This window comes from Miscanthus floridulus, chromosome 9 (genome assembly GCF_019320115.1).
Source record: "Miscanthus floridulus cultivar M001 chromosome 9, ASM1932011v1, whole genome shotgun sequence".
NCBI classification, from domain to species: Eukaryota; Viridiplantae; Streptophyta; class Magnoliopsida; order Poales; family Poaceae; genus Miscanthus; species Miscanthus floridulus.
Window position 1 is genome coordinate 134,573,915 of NC_089588.1, and position 6,440 is coordinate 134,580,354.

The following is a 6,440-nucleotide window of genomic DNA, read 5'->3' on the forward strand; positions in this document are numbered from 1 at the left end:
TTCTTCTATCATAATACCGTAACACAAGTAGATCGGCAAGCCGATCGTTTCCTGAGGCAACATAAATAGATCGACAAACCGATCAGTTCTGAGGCAACAAAAGATTGGCGAACCAATCGATTTCGAGGCAACATGAGATCGGCAAGCCCATCAATTCCGACGCAACATAAGATTGGTAAACCAATCAATTCCGAGGCGACACGAGATCGGCAAGCCGATCGATTTCGAGGCAACATAAGATTGGTAAACCAATCAATTCCGAGGCAACAACAGCAGAGGGAGGGGAAGAATTGTATCAACGGCAACTGGTGCTCACCATTGCTCACGGCTTTTCTCTCTCTCACATGCACATGGATGAATCTCTCTGGATATGTGGGCAGCAGCTGGACGTGAGTGCGGCAGCTTGGCAGCGGTGTGTACAGATAGGACTTCCTGGTGCAGCCTGGCGGCGGCCGTGTGCGTGAGCTCCGGCGTGGTGTGTTGTGATGAAGATTGGTGGCAGCAGCCTGACGGCTGTGCGGGGGTTTCATTAGGGGCGAGAAGGAAGCGGCGGAAGAACAGGAGACAAAGTTGGGAGAAAAGAGATTTGGGAATGACCATGTTGGGAGCTATGGAGTATGGAGGGACCCGGTTTTCTCACAACGGCATGCGGCCGCATGCCCTATCGTACGTCAGGTATGTCTTCAAGATTCGCGCCGGTCAAACAGCGGAGTTCACCCATCTCTCTCCCGATTCCGATTCCGATTCCGATTCCCGGCGTACTGCCTTCACATCGGATTCCAGATTCGGCTTTCTTGTCTTCCCTCCATTCCATACTTCATTCGTCATCCAGCTGTCTTTCTTCTTCCTCCTCTCTTCCGTCTTTCTTCTTCCTCCTCTCTCCCGCTCAAGGTCAGTCTCTCAAATCTCAGTGCTCACTCGGTTTTTCTTTGTTGCCATCTTCGGTTCTTCCCCAAATCTTGGCTTTTCTTTGTTTTCATCTTCGGTTCTTCCCCAAATCTTTCTCTCACTAAAACTTTCTTTCTTTGTCTCTCGCTATTCAATTCCAAATCTTTCTCTGTTTAACTTCTTTTTTCATATCTCATGCTTCGACAGATCTAGATCTAGTCTTCTCCCAAGACCATGGATGAAGAAGATGGAGCTATACCTGAAGATGCTGTTGGTCTGACCAAAACTTCGTCTCCAACCCTAAAGTTTTCCAATCCAGCGGTTGCCAAGACATCGCCGGCTCGTCGCCACCAACAGTGCCTGCTTCTGGCAATTTTACAGGTAAAATATGTTGTAGTGTGTTTCAAATTACCGATTTCTTCTGGATCTGGTTGCTGCTTCAATTTTATAAGCCTGTTCGTCTAAGATCTAATTACTTTACTTTCCTTCGTCAGTTGCCACCTCACTTGGTTTCAAACTTTTAGGTTTGCTGTACTAGATAGGTCTACTTCCGTCCTTTCGCTTTTGAAGCCATCAGTTAGTTAAGCATCTGACAGTTCTTGGTAGTACTTCTATGGTGATTTCTTCTGTTTTAATGAACATTCTATATTGACCCTGTCCAGTATAAAACTATAAAACTGACAGGTAAATTTGGTTGTTCTTAATATTTCTTATTTTTTCTATTTTTTTACATTCTGCTAGTTCCCTCTTAGCGTTATGTTTTTTCTTAATCTTTCTCCCACTGTCTATAACTATTTCACATTCTGCTAGTTCCCCATATTTGCGCTAACACCCTACTTAACCAGCTCACAATAATTTTTTTATAATTTTTATTTCGCTGGTTGTCCCCTTTCGATGTTTGATTTAGGTATGGATATATAATTATTAGGTGCTACTGATTTTGAATTTTATTTATTTATTTGTGCTACCAGATATCCTTGGTGCATTCCCTTCTTTATGTATGTATTGTGTAGGCTTCTAGTAGCATTCTCTGGACAGGACTCTCTCATTTTTCCTGATTTACATTTTGTTACACCACTCAGTTATCTAGCATTTTGATTAATAGTACAAACAAACCCCGTAATGCTATGTGTTATTCAGCATGTGAACTTATAATCTCACTTAATCTTTCTTTGCATAGCTTTATTTTGAAAACAATCCCTTGTGCCTCTATAGAATTATATTCATTCCCAACATGCTTCAAGTTTACCAGCATTCACACTTATAATCTCACTTAATCTTTGTTTGCATAGCTTTATTTTGAAAACAATCCCTTATGCTTCTATAGAATTATATTCATTCCTAACATGCTTCAAGTTTATAAAAAGTAGTTCGTCTTATATATACTTGCTTTAGTTCTCCTTTCAGTTCCTTATCTTTGTAGCGGTCACTTCCATTCCCTATATGCCTGTTTAGTTAGCATTTAGCAGGTACACTCCTAATTGTTCCTTTCTATTAATGTAGTTGGTAGTAATGACATTTTGAAATGTACCTGCGGATTAGTTATTTCTTTTGTGCTTTCACATCATGCTTTTAGCTTCGTGATCTGAAGCACATTGTAGTCATTCTTAGCTGACATTTACAACCATGCTGCTTTTACATCCTGCTTCTAAAACCATGACGGGGTCCAATTAAATTAACTTGAAAACCTAAACTGACGTTTTAACTTTGGCTTTTTCTTTAGGTAGCAGTTATGCTATTATTTCGTTTGTAGTAGTGTCTTTAGTACTTCACTTTTAATATCACGGTACTTCAGGTTTTTTCCGTCGATGATACTAAAAGTTAATTTATATAACTTTCATAAGCCATTCTGAGTCCAATGACTGTTTTTATCAACCTGTTACTTTGAAATAATACCTTGCAGCAGGTCCTAGGTACACTTGTATTTTTCTATTTCTTTCTGGTGGAAGTGACCTTAATTTCAAAATGGTTCTTTCCTTAAACATGATCACTTTTGTACTATTCTCCGGATCTCCATGGCACCAGTTTACTTTTTTATCTAGTTCTTTTGTTCAGTATTGTTGCTCATATTATAATTTTCTTATATTCTAGCGGTTGTTAATAATGTTTGCTTCTAACAAAATTGATGTTTGTTTTAGAATTACTTCAGAGCCCCTACCAATCTAAAGTGGAAACTATGGACTATGTGGGCGTGATGGGAAAGCAACACACCATTGAGTAATTTGCTTGTCCTTGATTTCACAGTTCTCATATTAAGATTTGTTGCTCTTAAATCTTAATAAAGCAAAATTTTAGATCAAGTGACAAGTGATGAGCACAAAGAAGTAAATGACATTTCTTATACAGTTCAAGAATATTTAGAATAATTTTCTTGGTTTAGTGTTTGCTATTAAGTGGGCCTACCTTTTTTCTCGGTTTGGCATCTGTCTTTTAGCCTTTTGATTTGAATCGAGATGTGCTTTGTAATCCAGGTCATAGGTATTATAATCTCAAACTAAATTCATTTATATGGTTTCAGCTTGTGGTCCAACATATAAAAACAGTTCTGCCATGCATAAGCAGTCTACTGACTGTTGTGTATGGTGATCCTGTTGACTCAGGTCTGTCTCGCATTAATTTTCTTTTGGACAACAGCGATAAGAACCTGTGTATTGTATTTGTTTTCTTGATTGTTTTGATTTGATAGGCCTTCGTTTGTAATTGTGCATTGTAAATCAGCATTAAGAACCTGTGTATATTTTTGTTTTTCATTTCTCTTTGCTTTTGTATTGCAGTACTGCACTAAACATTACGAAGTGAACTGATGAATGAACTTCAAATCTGAACCGAGGCACTAGGAGCCTAGTTTATATCAATGCAAAGATATAACATCGACATGCTTGCAAAATTCAAATAAAAATATCACAGCAAGGTCGTTGCACAGTGAAGCTATGGTGCGGACTTTTCAATTAAAAAAGTACAATGGTTCAGAACATTTCTCTTGTATAGTTGTCTCAGAAGAATGTACAGTTAAACCTGACGAAAAGCACATATTACATGGTGAATGACCGCAGAATTTCTACCTCAAGTTGACTGCAAGGTGGCTTGGCTGTGTGCTGACACGGTGCATCTTGGAGACAACCAGTCTCAAGATAAGCTGACCCATTTGGACGGCTACATTTCGAGTGATTAGAAATAGTATATGAAAAGTTAGAGGCCTTTCTGTTTTTTTTTATTTCATACTATAGATCGGAAGTTCCTGATCCAATGTACAATTTCCTGTTCAGGCTAAACTTAGAGAGCCTAGCTGAGAATGTTTCTGTAATTAACTTGTGTCAATTTACCATGTGTTAGTCACATTGTTCACTTGCTTGGTTTGGAGGGTGTAAAATTCCTCAGCAGTGATGAACACTCATTCTGTACTTCTGGTTCAGCATTAAAGATGCGCAAAATCCACGAGGTGAGCTCCTGTGCCACTTCCAGCCTTCCAGATACAGCTGGGTCAGCCTGTTCGCTTGCTCGTAAACGATCGTAAATTTTTAGCCAGGAACAGTGTTTTCTTTCACACTAAACCAGCCAGCAGTAAATAATCCACGATACGATACGGCCTCCCGAACAGGCTTCTGATACCCATTTGAAGGTCGCTAGGTTTTGAATGCTGCATTAGCAAATTTCATTTAGTGCGATCCAAAGTAGATAGTATACACATCATAAAGTAGATTAGTTCGGTATGAAACAATGGCAAAGTTCTTTAAAAAAATTCAAAGAGTACAACGCAAAGGAATGATAAACTTTATTATAGAAAATTCAAGTCTAATGAACCAAAAAAAAGCTGCCAATTAGGATTCGTCGAAGTAATTTTGAATGAAGGCTAAAAAATAAGTGACCTGAGTGTGGCACAACCAAAACAAAGATTCATATATTGAAGTCATATGGGGTTTACTTTACACGTGAGAATAACACAAGGTATCACTCAGTCCTAGCCTCTTAGGGCCGCACAGGGCATTATCTACAAATACAACTGCTACTGTTAGGAAAGCTTCGTATAGTGAAGTCGTTTTAATGATCAGCAATCTCATGCTTGATGATTACCTAATGCGCCTAAACATCAACGAAAAACAGTGTCAAGACGATCCTTTTTTTACCTTATCACGCAACCACCTACACTATATTACATTTCCTGCTATACCTCCAATTTGTATCCAATTGAAACTACAGGTACAACCAAATGCTCCTTTCAGGCATAGTTCTGGAATGCCAGAGGTGCTCCGATCTGGAATCCCAGACGTGCTCCGCCGAAGTTCATGGTCCTCATGCTGGCTCTTAACTCGCTCAGCATGAGATTTCTAGAGCAAGAGCTTCGCATTGGACACGGGCCTTGATTAACCAGTTTGAAATCTGGAGAGGCATGAAAGTACAGTCAAAATTATGCAAAAGATATTGTGTATGCAGAACCACCTTGGAAAAGCAGATAAGTGAAAACGGAAACGAATTGAACAGAAACTTTGCACAGAAAAGGGTTTAATAAAACAATGTATCACTTGGAGGCTAGTCACAAGTGAGATATCAAATTAAAGTATGACAAGAACTAAGAGTGTGTTTGGTTGAGCTGTGGCTGTGGGAAAAAGCTGCTGTGGGCTGTGAACTGTGGGAAAGCTACTGTGAGCTGTGGACTGTAGAAAAACTAAAAGCTGTTTGGTTAAACAAGTATAAAATATACCTTCTATCTTTATCTCTCTTGAAACAACTATGGAAGAGTTTTTTATTCCACCCATTTCGAAAAGCAGAAAGCCAAAAGCCAAAAGTAGGGTCAAAACCAGCTTTTAAAAATGTACTACGGAAAAGCAGCTGCTTCTGAAAAAGCCGCCTCCAAAAACAACCCTATTGATTGGGCTTTTAGCTTTTGAGACCAAAAGCCAAAGCCAAAAGCCCAACCAAACAGACAAATAGACTGTAAATGATCCAAAGTGCTCACCCACTATCGTCGAGGACGATGCACTTGTACAGTGTTGTCTGAAAAGGAGTCAGCTTCAACCATGTACAACAGCAAGGATTCAATCAAGGCGAGTAAGAAATTTTGAAAAAGGAGCAAAAGTCTACTTCACAAACCACAAGGGAAATACTAATAATAAAATAGCATAGCGATTCTTTTTTTTATGCGAAGCTCTCTCAATTAACAAAGAAGCTATCTTAGAGAATATTTGGTACATCAATAAATTTCTGAAGAAGTCTGATTAAAAGTAGCTAATCAATGACAACTACCAACTCTTTAGTAATTGTTATCAACAAATTTTGTTGTGTTCATATTAAACATGTACCATAGTTACTAAACTAAGAGTAATAGTCTTATTGTTTCTAGAAGTACTATAAGCATTAGAGGGAGATTTTTTGTTCTCTCGAAAAGCTTTGGGTTTTGATTGGTTAGAGAATTGGTTATCCTGCCTGCTAAAGGTGATGCATGAGAATTGAGAGATGCAAATTTAATAAATAGGATTTGAGAACCCAAACTAATTCAAGAACTAAATCTGAAATAATCAATATAGGATACCGCATAAATTATATATAAATAGGTA

General features: G+C 38.6%; 1 long non-coding RNA gene across 1 annotated transcript; it reads left to right on the forward strand.

The window, feature by feature from the left end:
* Positions 1 to 815: 815 nt before the first annotated feature.
* LOC136483007 (uncharacterized) lies at positions 816 to 4,233 on the forward strand. The gene is made up of 4 exons (XR_010765275.1): positions 816 to 891; positions 1,096 to 1,269; positions 3,027 to 3,105; positions 3,663 to 4,233. It is a non-coding gene; the product is annotated as an uncharacterized lncRNA (long non-coding RNA).
* The last annotated feature ends 2,207 nt before the right edge of the window (positions 4,234 to 6,440 follow it).